The sequence below is a fragment of the Cuculus canorus genome, chromosome 16 (assembly GCF_017976375.1).
Source record: "Cuculus canorus isolate bCucCan1 chromosome 16, bCucCan1.pri, whole genome shotgun sequence".
NCBI classification, from domain to species: Eukaryota; Metazoa; Chordata; class Aves; order Cuculiformes; family Cuculidae; genus Cuculus; species Cuculus canorus.
Genome location: NC_071416.1, coordinates 3,477,035 through 3,499,921, shown reverse-complemented (window position 1 = coordinate 3,499,921; position 22,887 = coordinate 3,477,035). Strand labels below are relative to the sequence as shown.

Here is a 22,887-nt window from a genome sequence, read left to right as displayed (position 1 = left end):
TTCTCACAGCACTCTGCTTCAGAAACTGTCAGCCTCTGGCCTGGACAGGCGCACACTCTCCTGGGTTAAAAACGGGTTGGATGGCCCAGAGAGTGGTGGTCAATGGAGTTAACTCCAGCTGGAGGCCAGTCACAAGTGGGGTTCCTCAGGGCTCAGTACTGGGTCCAGCCCTGTTCAATGTCTTTATCACTGACCTGGATGAAGGCATTGAGTGCACCCTCAGCAAGTTTGCAGATGACACTAAGCTGGGAGGAAGTGTCGATCTGCTGGAGGGTAGGGAGGCTCTGCAAAGGGATCTGAACAGGCTGGAAAATGGGCTGAGACCAATGGGATGAGGTTTAACAAGGCCAAATGCCAGGTCCTGCACTTGGGGCACAACAACCCTGTGCAGTGCTACAGACTAGGAGAAGTCTGGCTAGAAATCTGCCTGGAGGAGAAGGACCTGGGGGTGCTGGTTGACAGCCGACTGAACATGAGCCAGCAGTGTGCCCAGGTGGCCAAGAAGGCCAATGGCGTCTTGGCTTGGATCAGAAACGGTGTGACCATCAGGTCCAGGGAGGTGATTCTCCCTCTGTACTCAGCACTGGTGAGGCCCCACCTTGAGTACTGTGTTCAGTTCTGGACCCCTCACCACAAGAAGGATGTTGAGGCTCGGGAGCGTGTCCAGAGAAGAGCAACAAAGCTGGTGAGGGGGCTGGAGAACAAGTCTTACGAGGAGTGGCTGAGGGACCTGTGGTTGTTTAGCCTGGAGAAGAGGAGGCTGAGGGGAGACCTTATTGCTCTCTACAACTACCTGGGAGGAGGTTGTGAAGAGGAGGGAGCTGGGCTCTTCTCTCAAGTGACAGGGGACAGGACAAGGGGGAATGGCCTGAAGCTCCTCCAGGGGAGGTTCAGGTTGGATATCAGAAAAAAATTCTTCACAGAAAGAGTCATCAGGCACTGGAACAGCTGCCCAGGGAGGGGGTCGAGTCGCCTTCCCTGGAGGTGTTTAAGGAACGGGTGGATGAAGTGCTGAGGGACATGGTTTAAGGGAGTGTTAGGAATGGTTGGACTCGGTGATCCAGTGGGTCCTTTCCAACCTGGTGATTCTATGACTTTCCTGGTGCGTACCCAAGAGCAAGAGGTTGTGGGGAGAAGCTGGGGAGGAGCGCTGCATGCAGGGACATCATGCCTGGGGCAGACACACACCTGGTGTTGTGGTGAAGAAGGGTGCCCAGATTTTGATCAGAACCTCGGTACTGCCTTTGCACAGCGTAAGCAGAGCATCGTCTTGAAAAATAGGCTGGGAGAAAGCATGTTCTTGGTATTTCCTCGAACATCAGCAAACAGGAGCTGTGTTTCTTAGAGCTTTGATCAGGCTGTCCTCCGTCCCCCAAAGGTACAGCAGCATCCTCATGCCACAATTTAGGAAGATGATCAACTCCAAGGTGCTAACAGACACAGAGTGGTCAGGACATGAGCTTTAACATCTCCCAGACCCAGCTTGGCTAGGTAGGCTGAGCTGAAAGCACCTCTTTGAAGAAGAGGTTTTGTGGTGGGATGGAAGAGGGTTTGAGGATCAGGTCCAGTGGCAACGTGACCCTAGGTATGGGGAAATCCTTGTCCAGGAATCACTGGCTATTGGAAGCTTCCTGTGCTTCCTGAGCAGTGAAGCTAATGAAGACCCGAACAGGGAGATGTCCCTGGGTTTGTGGGAGATTTGTTTCAATAAGAACAGAGTAATGGGACTCTAGGTGAATAAAACAGGGTGAATGAAGTTTTCAGGGCGTAATCATACTATGCACAATTCATGATAGGAAGATGAAGCGCTGTAGTGTTTTCCACAGTGGACTTTCCCCTCCAGTTCCCAGACAGAAGGATGAAAGCTGGTCTTCAGTTTCCAGTTTTGCAGTTTACAGTGCTGGTGTAACACATTTAATTTGTATCGTGGTTGGGTTTTTACTGGAGAACTTACGTAGGAGGGAGAAAAAGTAAATATGACCAGGTAAAACTTCTTATTAGATGGGTAGGAGCTCGGCTGCTGCTTGGTGGACTCTGGGAGATCTCATGGTAGATAAGGATCCAAGAGTTTAACACTCGTTAGATTATTTGAAAATTTAATCAAGGACACTCCAAATAACAGAGGAGTAAAGGTTCACCTGAACTTTTTCAAATCAAAATCAGGCAGTTGAAGGAGAAAGGGAATTTGGGTTTGCTTATGGTTTCTCTAAAACCATTTTCTGCTTCTGGTTTAATACACCTCCCCTCAGGAGTAGCGAGAGTGTCTTGACACAGAGTAAGACTAAAAAAGTCTGGCATACAGGTATGTTAAACAAATGAGTTAGCTAAAATTCCTTTTCTGCATGAGTAAGAGAACTACTGTGTCCTAATTCCACAGACCAAGATTTGACTCGACAAATGGAATTATGGGACTCAGCAGCATTGTAGAAATACCTTATTTTCTTGATATTTGAGGAGTTTTACAGAAGAACGCTACCAGAAGTTGTTCCAAGTTCTGTTTTGGCTGCTGACATGTTAAACAGTGCTCTAAGTGGTGGAGCCTTCGTTTTGTACACGGTATTTACTGGAAGTGGAAGGAGTTGATAGGTTAAGGACAAGAGGGAATGGTATCAAGCTGCATTAGGGGAAGTTTAGATTGGAGATCAGGAAAAATGTCTTCACAGAAAGGGTTCTCAAGCACTGGCAGAGGCTGCCCAGGGAGGTGGTTGAGTCCCCATCCCTGGAGATGTTTAAAAGGTGGGTAGATGAGGTGCTTGGGGGTATGATTTAGTAGTAGACAGGTGCTGTTGGAGCCGATGACCTCTAAGGTCTTTTCCAACCTAATGATTCTATGATTCTATGAAGTGTCTTTTATTCTCCATGCGCAGACTGCAGGGCTTGAACTGCAGCGCCTCCTTCAATCTGCAAGTTCTTCACTTGCCCAGGACTTCTGAACTCTTGAATGCTGCTGGTTGATTATTTGCTTTTTCATTTTTCACTTCTCCCTCCAATTATTTGGCGCGCACAGAATAAAGGTTGATTCCAGGGGGAGCTGTCAAACTACCTGTTTCTTGGGAGATACAGAAAGAGCTGTGAAAATATCTGTCATTCCGGGAATGGAGAAGAGCATTGAGAGTGACTCTGGAGAACTAGGAAGGCTGATGAAAATGCCCATTATACTGGCAGTGCAGGGGAGATGACAGAAATACCTGTTATTGAGTCCACCCATGGATGGCTGAAAGTGTCCCGTAGTGAGAGGACACAGAGCATCCTTAGGCAGCTGCACAAAAACTGGATGGATGAAATTTTTTGTCCGTTGTCTTAGATAAAACCCCAGTGTCAGAGTGGGCCATCACAGTGTCTAATCACAAATACATCCAGACTGTAATCGCTTGCTCAGGTCATTTTTCCAGCTCCGGCAGTTCCTGTCCTCCCAGGATTAGGATGGAACTCCGTAGCCCTTTAAGCTATGATCTGGTAGTGACCTACTTAGCACCCCGTGGGCCAGGGAAGGAAGCGATGTAACAGGTTTCTTAATTTAGAAAAGACGATGTGGGTCAGGAGAAGGTCGCAGGTATCGGTGCCCAGCGCGGATGCTGTAGGTGCAGGCTCTGGTCAAGGGCTGCAGTGTCCGGTGCGGAGGAGGTCACGGGATGTGAACGGTGCATTCCCAGGGTTCATGAACAAGTCTAAAACAGCCCAACTGTGGGACCGAGTTACCCTCTGTGATGCCTTTGTCAAGGAGATGAATGGGCAGTAGAATAACTGCTGTATCCCAGGATAAAGGATAAAGGAGGCCTACTAGAAAGCTGGGGAGAGGCTTTTTACAAGGGCATGGAGTGATAGGGGGAGGGGGAATGGATTTAGATTGGAAGGGGGAAGATTTAGATTAGACATTAAGAAGAAATTTTTCATGATGAGGGTGGGGAGGCCCTGGCCCAGGTTGCCCAGAGCAGTGGTGGCTGCCCCATCCCTGGAGGGGTTCCAGGCCAGGTTGGATGGGGCTTGGAGCCCCTGATCCAGTGGGAGGTGTCCCTGCCCATAGCAGGGGGTGGAACTGAATGGGCTTTGAGGTCCCTTCCAACCCAAACTGTTCTATGATTCTGTGATATGTCTGATCTTAGACCTATAAATTCACTCAAAACTTATGCTCAAAGAAAGCCATGGGTTAACAATACCTTCCTGAGTCAATGATTAAACTATAGAGCTGGGCACATTCCTACAATCCTCCAAAATGTTTGATTCTTTTAAGAGCTAAGCCAGCGATTTATAATGAATGCTATGTCTGAGAGTAGAGTTTTCTGCAAATTTTGATCTTATCAAAATAACGTCAATTTAAATTATCTAATTTGGGGGTTTATGGTTTTTTTTTCGTTTCTGGATTTGCTCTTTGAAATGATCTGTTTCTTAGAGCTTCTTAAGGCTTGAAGGTAGTTCAGATTATGGCAGTGCATAAATTGAAAATGTGAATTCTTCCAAATAACTCCTTGTGGAAGCACAGCTGACAGGTGATTCCATGAGTCATTTCTTCTGCTCTGGTTAACAATAATGCCTCTGCTCAAACTTCAGGTAAAAATGTTTGCAGAATAAAACCTTACCAGCTTCTGAATTGCTCCAGAGGGAAGGGCAGAGCTGGCCTGGGTGTTAGTGGTCTGTGGCAGACACATCCCCTGGCCCTGTGTGAGTGGTCATTGAATGGGAACCCACTCCAAATCAATGGAGTGGATTTGTGAAGAGCTCACAGAAGAGCTCGCAGACTTGGAGTGGAGTGCCTTGTATTTATTGACACCTTAATGCCTTCTTAGAGAAGTAAGCTGGTGGCCATAAGGACTTACCTGTTTCTGAAGCAGCAGGTCCTCACCGTCTTGGCTTGTTTTCCACATCACCTACTAGGTGTTTTCTACCCTTTCTGTCAAGAGGCACCTGCTGCCCTCTCAGGGGCTATTGCACATTACTGAGCATTATTGAGCGGCTGCAGTGTGTCCAAAGGAGGGCAACGGAGCTGGGGAAGGGGCTGGAGAACAAGCCTTGTGAGGAGAAGCTGGGGAACTGTTTAGCCTGGAGAAGAGGAGGCTGAGGGGAGACCTTATTGCTCTCTGCAGCTCTCAGAAAGGAGGATGGATCAAGGTGAGTGCAGGTTTCTTCTCCCAGCTGAGAGAGGAAACGGTCTCAAGTTGCACCAGGGGAGGTTTAGAATGAATATTAAGAAACATTTCTTTACTGACAGAGTGGTGAAGCAGTGGAACCGGCTGCCCAGGGAAGTGGTGGTGTCCCCATCCCTGGAGAGGTTCAAAATATGTCTAGACGTGGCCCTTGGGGACTTGGGTTTGTAAACACAGTGATGTTGGGCTGACGGACTGGATGATCTTAAGAGGTTTTTTCCAACCTTTATGATTCCATGGAGAGAAAGGCCAAAGGACAGGATTTAATGCTGGATGAAGACAGGTTTAAGTGTCTGCCTCAGGGTTCATGTTCTCCACTATAGTTTTCCCAGGTTCCCTTGCCATCAGCTGGGCTCCAGCTATCAGAGAGGTCCACTCAGCACTGAGAAGCTGGGCCTGAACTTCTCAGTTCTCAGCATCCAAAAGAGAGTAGTCTTTCTGCTCCAGCTTGAACCCTGCTCCATAGGATGCTCAGACACTGGGGCCAGGAGATAACCTTGGTGCTGCTCGTTCACTCTGTCCTCTCCTAACCAGCTGCAGCTTTCTGGCTGAGTACCAGAGCTGGAAAGTAAGTTAGAAAGCAGAAGTCAAGGGGATACCTTAAAATGAAAGCACAAAAATAGATCTCTCTTTGCACATCTTCTCCCAGTTTCCCTTTGCAAGGCTGTATCAGCATGTGCTTGATGGGATATGATGGCTCTGACCTTGTCAAATGCATCAAATATGACATGTGAGCATGGAAGTTTTTTTAAGGAGAGAAATAGAGGTTAGAAAGAAATGCAGAAAAGTCAAACAGGCAGATGGCCACATTCCTTCATCAATAGAAATCCAGGCCTGAGATTCACTTCCAGTTTGGCTTGAATTGTGGATTATAGGAAATGAGCCCCCAAAAGTTGTTTATTTTACTGTCTGTAATTCTATAGTATTTCATTATCATATGTGTTTCTTTCTGTGAGGCACTGACCTTTCACAGGCTGTGGTGTGACACAAAGATGTTGCACTAATGTGAGGGACTTCATGCTGCCTGGAGGGTTTAGGCTGGATTCCTTCCTGTGACATCTGGAGGATGGGTCCTGCATTTATGAAGATGTGGAGTAGGGTGTTAAAAAAGGCTGAGACCTCATCACCCTCTACAGCTCCCTGAAAGGAGGTTCTGCTGCTGGCCTCTTCTTCCAAGTAACAAGGGATAGGATGAGAGGAAACAGCCTCAAGTTGCACCAGGGGAGATTTAGATTGAATTAGGAAGAATGCTTTCCTAATGGAGTGGCGAAGCACTGAAACTGGCTGCCCGGAGAAATGGTGGACTCACCAGCTTATAATACAGGTTGAGGAGAAACATCAGTAGCAGAATCCCTTTAGACAGGTGGAAGAGTCACAGCAGCCAGAGAAGTTACCCCTTGCCTGCTAAGCTGCTCTGCGCTCCACTGTGTTAATTTAAACCCCCGTGGATTCACTTGTCAACCGATGGGCCCTAAGTGAAGCCCTGGTGAATGGTGAACCATCACCCCAGAGGAACCCAAGGGCTCTCCGTCACTTGCTTGTGCTTTTGTATAAAAGAACAAGGCAGCTTTTGGGTTTGCTGTGCATCAAAATTCCCACTGAATTTCAGTAGAGAAAGCAGTGGGAGTGCTACAGGAGATGGGAAATGACTCCAGGATCTGTGTTTGCAGACTGAATTCATTAGAATTAAGAAATGCACACAAAATAAGGGCAGGTAGCATCTCGTTGGAGATGTGAAGTGGGCTTTGGGGTATGGTGTGCTCAGTTCTGGATCCAGCGCAGGCTGCCTGTGGTCAGAGACCTGTGGCTCCCAACTCCGCACTGCAATGGACTCAGACTGATATTTTGTTGGATTAAATCCTAATACCCCATGTGTCTCTGCTCTGGAATGTTAACAAGGAGTGGAAATGCCCCCTTTTCCTCCTCTATTTACAATACAGCTTCCTTGAGACCTTACCTGCTTCCTATAATGCAGGTAATGCATAGGTGAATGCATAGGGTACAATGAACTTCTCCCTTAGCTGTCTACAGTCCGGTTCAAAGAGAACCAAAGAGAACTTTGTTAGGGCAGAGAGAGGTTAAAGAGCCCTTTTAACTTTTTCTGATGTTAATTTTCCATTACTTGTCCTGCTTTCCTTACAAGCATTCACTGGAGTGCCTGATTAGTGGCCGCTGAGACCCATGGAATTCCCTGTGCTGTCCTCTGGGTTGGGTGGCTCAGCCCCATGGCAGTGCTCTGAATCTGTTTCTTGCCTGACTTTAGGTGCCGTTGTCAGTGTATTGATTTCACCTGTTGTACCTCTCCTGATATGTCCAGGAAGTCTGCTTTCTTCTTTTATTTTTCATTTGCTTGTCATAGCTTTGAATGCCTTTATTATTTCTTCTTCCCTCCCTTGGCATAGGTATCTTCTGCTTATAATCTTCTTACCTGTCGCAGAGCACCGAGGCAGCCTGTTCATTTCAAAGGATGATCCTTTGAAGGCAGGTATGAAACAGACTTGTCCAATTCTTTCTTCTCCCCTGTGAGTTGAAGGGCCTGAAAATGCTTATGCAATCATTTTCCCCACACATGCCCACAAACACTCTTTAGCTCTCCTTCTAAAAATTGCATTCTTGCTCCTCATGAGGAATCCTCCAAAAGCAAAGCACTACCTGCACTACAGTGCTATTAACAGCTCTCTATTGAAAAACTGATGCAGGAAGCTCTGCGGTGATGGGCAGTAGCAGCTCACAAAGCTCATGCTGGTGCAGAATCATCATAGAATAGTTTGGGTTAGAAGGGACCCCAAAGCCCATCCAGTCCCACCTCCTGCCATGGGCAGGGACACTTCCCACTGGATCCGGTTGCTCCAAGCCCCATCCAACCTGGCCTGGAACACCTCCAGGGATGGGGCAGCCACCACTGCTCTGGGCAGCCTGGGCCAGGGTCTCCCCACCCTCACAGGAAACATTTCTCCCTAAGATCTCATCTCAATCTCCCCTCTTTCAGCTTAAAACCATCCCCTTCATGCTATTCCTGCACTCCCTGATCCAGAGCCCCTCCCCAGCTTTCTTGGAGCCGCTTTCAGTGCTGAAAGCTGCTCTAAGGTCTCCCTGGAACCTTCTCTTCTCCAAGGCTGAACAACCCCAACTCTCTCAACCTGTCCTTGTATGGGAGGTGCTCCAGCCCTCAGATCACCTAACTGTGATAGCTGGAGACACCTGTGGTCTTGAGTGCCCCTGTAAGTACACCAGTGTCCTGGGCAGAAAAATAGACAGACTTTTTAAGGACAGAGACAGGACTGCCTGTCCCTAGTGAGCAGCTGATCCCATCCAGTCCTGACTACTGCAGAGCTGAGAGCAAGACCTGAATTACAAAGAGGAAATCTGTCAGTGCAAAAAGGTTGGCATTGGGACACTCATCCTGTTCTGCACAAAGCTGATGAGCTGCTCTCTGGCACACAACAAGAAAACCTTGGAAAACCTCTGTACCCACAGCCTGTGACTAATTGCTGCCTTCCTGGTGATGGCTGGGAAGCAGATGATGGACGGCAGGGTTTTGGGCTGACCTCACGCACCTCCTGGCAGCGCCGTGCATGGCACAGCAGCCCCTGGGCCCCAGTCGCACGGAGATTTGATGCCTTGAGACAGGGCTCAGCGTAGCTGACCTGCTGCCACCAGAGAGCTGCTTCACTCCTGTCTCACTAAAGTGGACAGAAACTGGACTTCAGAAAGGTCCAGGTTCCCAGGTGCTCAAGTGAGATGCACGATTGCCAGCAGTCATGCTCTCTCCATCCACCTACTTTCCTATCTCCATTTCTCCCAGCCCATTTGCCATTACTTTGTTCGATATGGAAGAGCTTCACTGTAAAAGGATGAAGGGGGCTCACCCCAGGATAACCTTCCGCTCCCCTGTGCAGTCTGAGACCTGGCATTCAAGTCCCAGGTGGAAAATGGACCCAGCAGGGACTCAGAGATGAGTCTGTGCTTGCCCCATAAATCCCCTGAGGCCAGGGTCCTCTGCCCACTACCCGAAGTCTGCCATCCCCTGAGGCTGAAGAAGGCAGCAGGGCACATCCACACAAGAGCACGGGCTAAACTGAACTGCAGCGGCTGAGTTGTTGGTGCATTTTGCTCCGGAGCTGGAAAATGCCTTCAGAGATGCCCGCAGGGAGCCTGTGGGTTTGGTTTGGAGAGCCGGAGGGGGCTCTGGAGGCAGTGTGGCTGTGGGAGCAGCCACCTCGAATCTGACCTATTCACCCCTTTCCATTTGTCTCAGCAGCCTTGTGTTGAATACACTCAGCTACGATAGCCCATCATGCAACGTCTCGCCCTGTGGGCAGCACCCGTGCCCTCTCCTTTCGGGGCAACGGAAGGGTGGAAGCAGACCGTCTGCAGAGACTCAATGCCCCACTGCATTTTGACTGCAAAAGCCAAGGTGCAGAGCTTGGTGTTCCAGCACTTCAGCAGTAGCAACACTGCCTCCTTTTGCGAGTTGCTTCTTTTCTTCTTCAATAGTTTCCTACTTCTCATACTCTTGAAAACGTGTCTACATTGTTTATCTGACCCTCACACGCGGTCACAGCCTTTTTACAGCCTCTGCCTTTGCTTCTATTATACTTTTCAAAGCTTCTTCATTGCCTGGGTCCTCTAATCTTTCCTCCAGCACCCATGTTTTATGCCTCGGTTATGCCTCCCTTCCTTTTAATTAATTTTTCACACTACCTTGCTTGTCCCTGTCGCCCTCTTTTATTTAATTTATTGCTCACTAGCCATCATAACCCCTGGGCAAGCCTTTAATTTATCTCTTCCTATGTCCCATCGCCCCCCTCTGTCCTTTCCCTTTATTGATTTCTCCAGTTTGATTTCACCCGGTGCTCACCAGCATCATCTCCTACTCTTCCCTCCCCCTCAAAATTGCTTGGTTGGATTTCTTCCCCCTTAGTGACTTTGCTGCCTTGTAATTCCTGGCCCAGCAGGGCTGAGATTGCTGGTTATTGGGTCCCTACTTTGTTTCTGCTTAGTTTCCACTCCAGTCTCCATATGTTTCAAAATTACCTCTCAGTAATTCCCATCTGAGTGGCCGTGGTAAAGAAACAGTCCTTTTCCCACGAGCCTCCTCCTAATCGAAGAGGCTCGATGGCCATAACCTGAGGTAGGTTCTCCGCTGCGATGCCCGCAGGGAGGACATCGTTCCCAGGGGCAGGGATGGACTCTTGGGTCAGACTCCACTGGGTTTCTGCTCTGACCCAGGGGAGGGCTTTGTGCTCTCAGCAGCTCTTTATTCCTGCTGTTATCCTGGAGATGAGAAAGTGCAGCTATGTCTGCCCTGGAGAGGCTTGGCTGCTCACAGCCCAGCTCTCTTTCTGTTCTGAAGCTTTTTCGTGGTCTATAATTAAATGATGAGGATATTATGGAAGGGGAGAGGGAATAAATGACTTTTGTCTTTATCTGGCCCCTGTCTGCACAGCCCAGCTCACAGGATCCTGGTGTCCACAGGCTCAGATGAAGAGAGGACCTTCAGCTTTGCTCTACAGTTGGGAAGAACTGAATGGTGTTATTTATGATCCATAAATAAACAGTCCATTAGCTTACAGACCAGTTTCTGCCGTTACCACAATGGGTTCGGAAAAAAACACATTACTGCAGATACACAGGTTATTTTGTCATCTGTAACCATGTGATTTGCAAGCTGAGCCCCACCGTGGGAGAGGGTCAGAGGTGTTTGAAAAAACACACAGCAAGGGGAGATCTAGAGCTATTGCCTGCTTTCCTGTAGAACAGGCATAGGATATCGGCGTAGTGTGGCTCAAAACTGTGATTATCTCCATGGTTCCCTGAGCTGTCCATGCTAAAAAAAAAATACTCTGCTTTAACCTGGGCTCGTATAGTGTCATCCTTTTTGATGGAGTATCATGTAATTGAGCTGGTTTTGTCTGATGAAGGACTAGAGTGGGTAAGTCTTTCTAGTACTTAGAGGGGCTCCAGGTGAGCTGGGAAGGGGCTCTGGATCAAGAAGTGCAGGAATAGGATGAAGGGGAACGGTTTTCAGCTGAAAGAGGGGAGATTGAGATGACATCTTAAGAAGGAATGTTTTCCTGTGAGGGTGGGGAGGCCCTGGCCCAGGTTGCCCAGAGCAGTGGTGGCTGCCCCATCCCTGGAGGGGTTCCAGGCCAGGTTGGATGGGTCTTGGAGCCCCTGATCCAGTGGGAGGTGTCCCTGCCCATGGCAGGGGGTGGGACTGGATGGGCTTTGAGGTCCCTTCCAACCCAAACTGTTCTATAATTCTATTAACTTGAAGCTGTCTCTAGCGAGTGACATGTTTGGATATATCACCTGCCATCTGCTAGGCCATCAAATTTGTAAGCCCTTGAGTTTATCAGCACTGGGATGTTCTCACCATATGGGAAATGGTGGAGTACAAAGGGCATTGCATGAGCCATGTAAAGCTTAGAACATCTCAGACAGCGTAGGAGGCCGCTGAGGACACAGCACACGGGGATCAGACAGGTCTGTGCCCAGCCTGGGAAGAGCTGCAGCCTGGTGCAGGAAGGTGCCACAGGGCCCCATGAACGACTGCTACAAGCTCTCCCCAGAGCCTTCTCTTTTGCAGGCTGAACAAGCCCATCTTTGACAATTTTTATCATTGCATGGGAAAAGTAGACCTGCCTCCTGCTGCCTCTGTTGTTTTACATCTACAGATGCAGAAAAATCTCTTGTTACTTGCAGGAAGATCCCCTGCCCTCCCCAACGAGTGATTTACAGCACTTTGTGCTGGGGGATTTTCTTTTTTCCCCAGCTGATAAAAGGAAAGTTTCAAAGATGATGAAGACCTCCTGGATGGTCAGTGGGCCATATCCATGACGCTTGAGATTGAAACCTGAATGTGCTTCAGTAGGGATTGGGTTTAAGTGGTCCTGCGAGGAGCAGGAATTTGGACTGGATGACCCTCATGGGTCCCTTCCAGCTTGAGATGTCCTATGATTCCATGTGTTTAATTATTAATATCTAGGGAAATACGAACAGAGACGGCTCACTCTGTCAGTGAAACTTGGTCAATCTTAAATCTTGGAGAACAGAGATCTGTGAGTTCCTGTTATACCTAGAAAAATGGGTCTTTTGCTTTATTTTTTGCCAAGTTTGTATTGAGACAGTAACTGGCAAACAAGGACGCTTAGAGGTTTGGATAATTTATCCCCTGTTGTGAGTTGTGGTTCTTTTGTGAAACTTCCCAGGCCCCTCCACATGGTGATGGATTCAATCCATCTGCCTTCCCCCTGAATGACACCTCTGCTTGTCTCCATGGGCTCTCTGCAAATAAGAAGGTGTAAATAAACAACAGTATCTGGATTTGCAGGGGGTGGAAAGCTGCAGTGGAGCTTTTCCTTTGTACTTTGTAAACAAAAAAGGACAATTAAGGGATACTGTAAGGCAAAGCTGCACGGAAATTGGGAATGCACGTATATGCTGCTTTGTGGTACCTGAAACCTGCAGTGTTGTAAAAGCATGGGATATTATTTTGTAATTTGAGGTAAAAATGTATAAGGGTGTGGAGTTTATAATGAGGAACAGCCAGACATTTCAGGGAGTTTTTTTCCCTCTCATACCATAAGCAGAACACCTCGAATCCTGGGTTCAGTTTTGGGCATTGAGTTGCTGGAGCACATCCAGAGGAGGGGAACGGAGCTGGGGAAGGATCAGGAGCCCAGGGGCTATGGGAGCAGCTGAGGGCCCTGGGGCTGTTTAGCCTGGAGAAGAGGAGGCTGAGGGGAGACCTCATCGCTCTCTGCAGCTTCCTGAAAGGAGGTTGGAGCGAGGTGAGGGCCAATCACTTCTTCCAAGTAACAAGGGATGGGACAAGAGGAAATGGCCTCAAGTTGCACCAGGGAAGGTTTAGGTTAGATATTAGAAGAAATATCTTTACTGAAAGAGAGGTGAAGCACTGGCAGAGGCTGCCCAGGGCAGTGGTGGAGTCCCCATCCCTGGAGGGGTTCAGAAATGGTATAGCTGTGGTACTCAGGCCATGGTTTAGAAGGCGCGGTGGTGTTGGGCTGACAGTTGGTGTTGATGATTTTAGAGGTCTTTTCCAACCATAATGATTCTATGATTCTACAAATGACAGCATTCGTGGTCCTGGAGTTCAAGCATTGGTGGACTGGGAAAAGCTATGCACTGAGTGAAGAGTGAAAGCCTCCACTGCCTGGAGGACCTGGCTGACCAGGGGGCTGGGGGATGCTGCGTGTGCCTTCAGCAGCTGTGGAAAGCCTGCTGGCACCCACCTGCAGGGAGCTGTGGGGAAAAAGCTTTTTGTTGTAGGGGCTTGGTGCTGTGAGCTGAAGATGAAAGCCTGGGTAATGCCTCCTGTATTCTGCATGCAGTGATGCAGAGAGGAATTAAGGGGTAATACATAATGTAGCAGCATTAATTGGAGCCGCTGGAAAGTCTGATGAGCAATGTAAGATTTGGGTTCTTGTCTCATTTTTTAGCTTTAGAACTCTGTCACGTGTGAATTTCTGCAGGCATTCTCATCCTACAGGTGTGGCGGGTGGGCACCCTCAGCGTGGGAACCTGATTTTGTTGCTCACCACCTTGCCAGTGCACCTTACTGGGGCCACTGGGGCAGCACACAGGGCTTGCAAGGCAGTTGCCATTGTCTTTAAAAGGATTTCCCAACCAATGGGTTATGAAAAGTGCCTCATTTTGTGCGAAAAGAATCTGTTTTAGCGTTTAACCCACAGCTGTTCCACTGGGATTTTCCAAATCAGGCTCAGACAATGTTGCTGGCTACTTTGCAAGGACCTGCTTGACTTTCCAGCAGTGCTACTGGCTTTGCACTGCAGTCCCCGATGCATACGAGATGCTCGTGGCTGTGGATAAGTCAATTGTAAATGTTTTAATCGGAGAGGGAGGCTGGTCTGTCAGTCTCGGTATCTGGCACATAGGTTTTTCTTCAGATAAGCATTAGTCCAAAAGCTGAAGGTCAGAGGCATGCCTGGCTGTTCGGAAAGCCTTGGATTAATTTGTGGCACAAGTCCAAATATTGGGGCCATCTGCCTAATCGTAACAGATCTCAGAAGTAAAACCACGTGGCGTTGTTTTTAGTTCTTTGGAGAAGTAATTGAAAACTAGCTCAGCCCTCTGGACGAGGGGGGACGGTTTCAAGCTAAAAGAGGAGAGATTGAGGTGAGATCTTAGGAAGAAATGTTTTCCTGTGAAAGTGGGGAGGCCCTGGCCCAGGTTGCCCAGAGCAGTGGTGGCTGCCCCATCCCTGGAGGTGTTCCAGGCCAGGTTGGATGGGGCTTGGAGCAACCGGATCCAGTGGGAGGTGTCCCTGCCCACGGCAGGGGGTTGGAACTGGATGGGCTTTGAGGTCCCTCCCAACCCAAACCATTCTGTGTTCCTGTTAGCCTCAAAGCAAGTTCTGGTGAAGGTGCTGAGTGCAGGGTTAGGACATGAGCCTTGAAAGATGAGTTACATTGGAGTTGTCCTGCTTGTAGCCAGCTGCCAAGTCCCTGGCACTCAGTTAAGAGTCGGTTTGTGACTTTATAGGGCTGTTTTTCTAAGAGAAATGACCCCAGAAAGTGGTTCTCTGAGCTTTTATTTACAGCAGTGGCATTTCTTCCCCATAAGCATTTTTCCACAGAGCTGTCTCCTTGGTAAACTGTAATCCATAGATCAGAAGCTCCATCGCAGAGCCGCATGTGGCACGAAAATCCTTCACCATCTCTTATCAGCATCAAGTTCAATTGCAAGAGAAAACAAAGCCAGAGGAGGGGCTCAGCCAGCTTCTCGCTGCTGTCCTGTTTGCCCTTTGTCTGTCCGTTCAGTGCTGCCTTTTAAACTTCTACTGGTGGCATCCAGAGGGAGGTGTCACACCTATTGCGGGCAGTGACCCGGCCAGCGTCAGCTCTACGTGTGAACTGGGAAGGTATCTCCTTGAGACAGCACTGCTTTGGAGCACAGCACACCAGGCACAGCACCTTAAATGCAAGGTACAGTGGCCAATGCCGTGGTGTCTGTGCTGAAGGCAAGACAGGGAGGAGAGAGGTAGCTGATGCCTTTGACGCTTCCCATGAGTCCCCCTGGACCTTTAGGGGAGCAGGGAGTGCCCTGATGGCGGATCCCCTCTCCACGCTGACAGCCTCTGCAGGGGCTGGTGCTGCAGCAGCCCCAAGGATGGCAGTGGGGCTGAAGAAGTGCATGAAGTCCATGATCATGACCTGACATCAGCTCCATGCTCTGAAAATAGGATGCTTCCTGCTGCACTGCAGACTGGCTTCTGGTCCGGCCAGTGAGACATTCTCACGTATGCCTTCCTTTCTCTGTTCCTCGATCTCTGTGATCGGCACAAGCAGAAAGATTTCTGTAGTGCCTACAATACCACGTCAGTCCCTAAGGGTGAACGTTGGGCTTCTTTGCCTTCATTGTGCAAACCTCATGGAGTTCAACAAGGCCAAGTATGAGGTCCTGCACCTGGGCTGGAGCAATCCCAAGCACCAATACAGGCAGATGGAGAATGGATTGAGCATAACCCTGAGGGGAAGGGCTCAACATGAGCTGGAAACGTGTGCTCAGCCCAGAAAGCCAACCGTGTCCTGGGCTGCATCCAAAGCCGTGGGACCAGCAGGGCCAGGGAGGGGATTCTGCCCCTCTGCTCCACTGTGTGAGACCCCACCTGGAACCCTGCGTGCAGCTCTGGAGTCCTGAGCAGGGGAAGGACATGGAGCTGTTGGAGTAGGTCCAGAGAAGGCCATGAAAATGATCTTAGGGCTGGAGAACCACCCATATGAGGCCAGGCTGAGAGAGTTGGGATTGTTCAGCCTGGAGAAGAGAAGGCTGTGGGAAGACCTTAGAGCAGTTCCCAGTCCTGAAAGGAGCTCCAGGAAAGCTGGGGAGGGACTCTTGATCAGCGAGTGCAGGGGTAGGAAAAGGGGGAGTGGTGTTAACCTGAAAGAGGAGAGACTGAGATGAGATTTTAGGGAGAAATGTTTTGCAGTGAGGGTGGGGAGGCCCTGGCCCAGGTTGCCCAGAGCAGTGGTGGCTGCCCCATCCCTGGAGGTGTTCCAGGCCAGGTTGGATGGGGCTTGGAGCAACTGGATCCAGTGGGAGGTGTCCCTGCCCATGGCAGGGAATGGAACTGGATGGTCTTTGAGGTAGGTCCCTTCCAACCCAAACCATTTTGGGATTCTGTGATTCATTTTGGGTAGTCTCTGTCCACTACCAGAGTGCCAGAACTGCCTTATCAGTGCAGTGAAACTCACTGTCGGTCAGCAGCATCACCAAAGTGGAAGAACATCAGCCTTTGTTCAGCTGACTTTCTTCTTAAGCCTTGGTATTAATATCAAACTTGCAAAATTGCAAGGTATTAGGTTTTGCGAGAGATGCAGCTCTTTGTGTGACGAGAGAGCCGATGAAAGTCTTAATACTGCAGGTGGTGTGCTGCCAATCCATCTAAAGCTCTGCTGTATTAGCACTCTGGTATCAGAAATATCCCTCCAACAGAGAGCTTTGGAAAGAAGAGTGCATTGCCGTTGTCTCTGGGCATGTGTACGCACGCTGCTTTTATGCCTTCATGTCTGAATTTGCAAGGAATCCGTCACATCAAAAATGCCTCCTATGAATTTGGATGTTAGTGTGAAAAAAAGACCCAAACGAGATCCCATCTCCACAAATACTGGGTTGCAAGACAGCCACCGAGGCACAAGGAGGGGATGCAGTGAGCTGGCTGTCACTGTTCTCTCCATGGGTTGTGTCTGCAGGACTGAGGACACTCAGTAGTGATCCCATCTGATGAAGATGCTGACTTCTTTTTCCTCTGCCTTCTTCAATATCATCATAGAATCACAGAATAGTTTGGGTTGGAAGGGACCTTAAAGCTCATCCAGTTTCAACCCTCCCACTGGATCAGGTTGCTCAAAGCCTCATCCAACCTGGTCTGGAACACTTCAGGGATGGGACATCCACCACTGCTCTGGGCAACCTGGGTCAGGGCCACCCCATTCTGACAGGAAAATATTTCTTCCTAAAATCTCATCTAAATCTCCCCTCTTCCAGCTTAAAACCATTCCTCTCGTCCTCTCCCTGCACTCCCTGATCCAGAGCCCCTCCCCAGCTTTCCTGGAGCCCCTTTCAGTACTGGAAGCTGCTCTAGGGTCTCCCCACAGCCTTCTCTCCTCCAAGGTGAACGTCAATGCTCTCAGCCTGTCCTCGTACTGGAGGTGCTCCAGCTCATCTCCGTGGCCTCTGGACTCGCTCCAACAGATCCATGTCCTTCCTGTGCTGAGGACTCCAGAACAACACTGGGCACCAGGTGAGGTCTCACCAGAGCAAAGCAGAGCAGAGGAGCAGAATCACCTCCCTTGTGCTTCCTCTTCCGTACTCATCTTCTTCCTTTCCTCTTGCAAGACAAGACCATTGGCAAATGTGGCTGTAGCCAGTCTGGGGTCCTGAGCCTCCCAGAGTTTGGGGACCCTGCACGGTTTGGGGACCAGGTCCTCTTCCAGGGGAGCCAGTGAGAGGGATGCATGGATGTCTGAAGTGAGATTTGGGCTGGTAACTAGACTACTGGTTTTTTAGTACCAAGAATCTGCTTCCTGTTGGGCCACTTCTATTTCCAGTTCTAAAAATAACCCAGAATAGTAGGCAAAAATCAAAGTATATAATTTATGCAATGAAACTCTTGTGGCTATTGTGGATGATGCCATTATTGGAAAATTCTTTTCTTCTTTCCTCACTAAAATTCTCCTTAGTCAACAGGCTGTTTTTTCCTTTCCTTTTTCCAGTTGGCAAACACAGCTTAGTTCAAGGTAAATCCTGCTCATCCCTCCGTGCTTCCTCATTCCCTCACCCTGTACCAGATCCATCACTTGTGTCGGTGCTTAAAGGCAGGAGCATGGCTGGGATGAAGGGCTGGGAGGGGAGAGATGGGGCTCTCTAAAAGCTGCAGTGATGAAACAGTGTTTGGGGTGGTGTAAGCAGTGCAGGCAAGGCATGCAAGTGCATAAATATGTAATGTGTTCTATGAAATAATTTGATGATTCTCAACTAATATCCTAATTGCCTTTTTTTTAATTAATGACTCCAAAATTACCGAGCTGAGTTGCAAATGCTATGGAATATGAAGTTGAAGGACTCTTTATTGACATTTTGGAATTACAAATTGTGTTTGTTGTGAAAAAAAATGAGAAACCGTCTGTTTAATTGGTTGTAGGTTGCAATTTGTGTGCACTTAGGTAAGAAAAATACAGCTATCTAGGGGACCATTAAAGATCACTTTCCTTTGAGTCAGCAAAGTTCAGAGCTGGGAAGGAAACAGATCTATATTCTATAAAACTTCAAACTAACAAGTAGCTCGATCCAAGGGATTGCTCTTGGTAGAGTGAGAGATGTGCTGACTTGGGCAGTGGGATGGACTGAGAGAGGAAGAGGGGGGCATTTCAGGTTTCAGACCTCGAGAAGAAAAAAAAGCGTGATCCAGTGGGTCCTTTCCAACCTAGTCATTCTAGGATTCTATCATAGATTCTTAGAGTGGTTTGGCTTGGAAGGGACCTTCACAGGTCATCCGGTCCACTCTAATCCCTGCAGGATTAGGGACATCTTTAACTCAATCATGTCACTCAGAGCCCCATCCAACTTGACCCTGAATGTTTCAGGGATGGGGCCTCCACCGTCTCTCTGGGCAACCTGGGCCAGGGCCTCACCATCTTCACAATAAAAAATTTCTTCCTTATATCCAGTCTAAATCTCCTCTCCCTTAGTTTAAAACCATTACTCCTCATCCCGTCACAACAGGCCTTGCTAAAAACTCTGTCCCCAGCTTTCCCGGAGCCCCTTTCAATCCTGGAAGCTGCTCTAAGGTCTCCCCGCAGCCTTTTCTTCTCCAGGCTGAACAACCCCAACTCTCTCCACCTGTCAAGGTTCTCCTGGCTATGGTGACCTGACCTTACTTTGTGTCACCTTGTGAAAGGTGGGGTGACCCCCCTGGGTCAGAAGAAGTTTCTGGCTGCAAAAAGTAGTTTGAGATTCAGCTCTCCTGAAAAATAGGTATCAGAGGCTGACCTGCTTATCCAGGGTGGCTCTGTGGTCTGCAGATGAAAGCAGTGATTCCTCCCATCTCACATGGATTTCCCAAGAAAAGGGGAATCTAAACTGTCTTTGCCTAAAGCAGCTCTTGTTTCTTGTACTCGTGTGAGAGTCAGCGTGTGGAACAAAGCCACAACACCCGCTGAAGGCTCTGGAGGAAGGCGAGGTCTGCCTTGCTCCGGAGCTGCCACACCGTGGAATAAACAAGCACGTGTCTCAACGCAGAACAGGGTCTTTGCTCTCCAAAATAGCTTCTTTCTGACAAAGCTTTTGGAAAAACACCACTGAAAGCTTGCTAGTGCAGAAAGATTTGTTAACACCATTAATTAGAAGTGAAGCTTATACTCTGGGCAGCAGAAGCCCCTGGAGATTAAAGATCAACATTTAGACTGAGAAGAGGCTCTGCTCTAATTTGATGAATCGCAATATCTGACACGGGATTTCTTTGCAGAGTAGGATATCGGAGCTGTCTGGTGTCATCATTTTCTGTTGCTGAGGAAAAGGAGGGAGATGCTGAGGGGATGGATCTAAGAGCATGTCAAGAGACAGCTGACATCTATCCATGTAAAAGCATGGCAGGGAGATGAGGGGCTGTGGGGAAGCGAGCAGGGAGAGTCAAAGAAAAGGCATACATTAATAGAAACTTGTGTCTCATGGCTGCTTTCCCGTCTACAGCACATTGTCTCCTGGTGTCTCCATATTAAGAGCGTCTCTATGTGCCGTGTGGGTACGGCATCTCCTGCCTGCTCCGCGTCTCAAGGCAAAGTGGCTTTTCTCTCCTCAAACGGTATTTGCAGTCTGCTAAATGCAACAGGAGGTGGGGTGTCTGCCATCTCCGCTCCACCTCGTCACCATCTCCTGTCTTGGTGAGAATCGAGGTGGTGCTGAGGTGGAAGGCCATCATCTTCAGCTGGTGGCAGTGGCTGCAGGGCTTGCAGCACGAGCATAACAGATCCACCCTGCGGAAACCCCTGCTGCTCTCCTGGGCTCCGTGGAGCGGTGTCCCTTTGGCCTCTGAGTCTGCTGCAGTTTTAAGAGCTTGTAATTGCAAAAGGAATGGTAGTGTTGGAGCAAGATGGGAAAGGTCGAGGGAGAGGGACTCTCCACGCTGGCAGAGTCCACTAGGCACTCTTCAAAGAGGCAGAACCAGTGGTGGAAGGGAAGGAGGAGTTGCTCATACATTGCACACCAAGAAACTGTTCTGTGGTGTTTTGCTCACTGATAGGCTTTGCACGCTGGCAGAATCGTTTGCCTCTTTGGGCTCTGTTTTCATCATCCTTTCAGCCATCTCTGCATCTGTTTGGATGCTGGGGCAGAGCTTCGCCTGCGAACCGCTGCACCCAGCGCTGTGCAGGACCGATTAACCTCTGATCCTGCAGCCCCAAAGCCAAAGAGGGCTTTGCCATTGACTGCAGTGGGTGGTGTATCAAGCTGCAGCTGCAGAGTGTGAAATCTTTACCGTCCCACTGCAACTGCCTTTGAAACAATATAATTAATGGGAATACCTCCTGCCCCAGGCTGAGATTTAGTTCACAAGCAGCTCTTAAGTTCCCCCTGTGATTTTTTTTTTTCCTATTTGTTTTACCCAAGTCTAATCAATGCTACAAAGGGCAAAGCGGCGCTATTATTTATTTGTCATGGGAGCAGCACAGCAAACAGTCTTATCATTTTGCAGTTTGCTGACCAACCCTATGGATAATCAGTGTTTTTCACTCTGGTTGCAGGGAATTCCTACAGAGTACAATACATCAATAATGCAGTGATCATAGGATTTGATGGGAAGTCCAGCTTTCACAGATTTCATAGCTCTCCGTAATGGTAACGTTGAGGGGTTTGTTTTACAGAACAAAAATAAGAAGAGTCTTAATTCAAGATTTTTAAGTTAAAAATCACTTTTTCAATACAGGTTGTCATAGGAAGTATTTATTTTGAAGCTTTCGTGTTTTTAATAAGCGGGATTGTTTAGCCTGGAGAAGAGGAGGCTGAGGGGAGACCTCATCGCTCTCTGCAGCTCCGGGAAAGGAGGCTGTGAGGAGGTGGGTGCTGGGCTCTGCTCTCAATTAACAAGCGATGGGATGAGAGAAAACAGCATCAAGTTGTGCCAGGGGAGATCTAGACTGAATATTAGGAAAAATTTCTCTACTGAAAGAGAAGTGAAGCATTGGACCCCTCTGTCCCTGGAGGGGCTCCAAATATGTGTAGTGATGGCACTTTGGGGCATGGTTTAGCCGGCACGGTGGGGTCGAGCTAACGGTTGGACTGGATGAGGGTTGACATCTTTTCGAACCTTCATGATTCTATAATAAGGAGAATGAAAGCTGTAATGTTTCCTGAGAACCAGTTATTGTAACTTGGAGTTTTAATCCAAGAAAAAGCCATAGTGGTTATATATTTCTACCAGCTTTGTGATTTCATTTCACATATTTCACAGAAAACCCTTCCCACTTCCTGAGCGGCTCCTCTCTGGCACTGTCAAGCAAGGGGTAATTTTCTAATAGATTTGAGAGTTCTCCTTTGCAAGGTCACGCTCTGTGAGGCGACCGTTTGTCCTGACCCGGGGCAGCGTGTCTGGCTCCCCAGAGGCTGCCGCTTCATTCCAGCAAACACTTGTGCATCTCATTTGGAAGGATCTCTTTTCACAGCACACGCTTCTTCTTCAAGGGCAAAATTTGCTTTCAAGGCCCGCCAGAATAGCGTGGGCAGCCCAAGATAAGAGTGACAAATTGGCATGCGGGGAATTAACTTGGGTCCTTGAACAGTGTCACCATACCCAGACCTTCCTCAGGTGGAACATTATTGGGAGCTCAGCGCTTTCGCAGATCAAAGCTTATTAAATACCTTCCTTAAGATCCTGAGAGCCTTTACCCTGTTTCCCTAACACACCTTAATGCCAGGCTGTGCCCCCACAGCCTTTCTCTTCAACCAGTTCCTATTTATCCGTGCAGAGAAGGACTTGGGGTGCTGGTCGATGAGAAGCTCGACGTGAGCCGGCAATGTGCGCTCACAGCCCAGAAGGCAAACTGTGTCCTGGGCTGCATCCAAAGCAGCGTGGCCAGCAGGGCGAGGGAGGGGATTCTGCCCCTCTATTCCTCTCTTGTGAGACCTCATCTGGAGTGTTGTGTCCTGTTCTGGAATCCTCAACATAAGAAGGAGATGGAACTGTTGGAATGGGTCCAGAGGAGGCTACAAAGATGATCAGAGGGCTGGAGCACCTTCCCTACGAGGACAGGCTGAGAGAGTTGGGGTTGTTCAGCCTGGAGAAGAGAAGGCTTAAAGGAGATCTTATAGTGACCTTCCAGTAACTGAAAGGGGCTACAAGAAAGCTGGAGAGGGACTGTTCACAAAGGCTTGTGGTGGCCGGAACAGGTATAAACTGGGAAGGGGCAGATTTAGGTTAGACATAAGGAAGATTTTCTTCACCATGAGGGTGGAGAGGCACAGGTTGCCCAGGGAGGTTGTGGCTGCCCCATCCCTGGAGGTGTTCCAGGCCAGGTTGGATGGGACCTTGGGCAGCCTGATCCAGTGGGATGTCCCTGCCCATGGCAGAGGGGTTGGAACTGGATGATCTTTAAGATTGCTTCCAACTCGAACTATTCTATGATTCCATGATCTCCTAATTAGCAATAATTGCTGAGTGTCCTGGGTGGCTGGGTTGGAGTCCTCTCTTGGTCCGAGCATGGGCTTT

At 48.9% G+C, this 22,887-nt stretch overlaps 1 protein-coding gene across 7 annotated transcripts in view; it reads left to right on the top strand.

Annotated features, from left to right (window-relative positions):
• Window positions 1-22,887, top strand: part of RALY (RALY heterogeneous nuclear ribonucleoprotein) — a 145,974-nt gene that overhangs the window by 53,004 nt on the left and 70,083 nt on the right. The window lies entirely within an intron of this gene.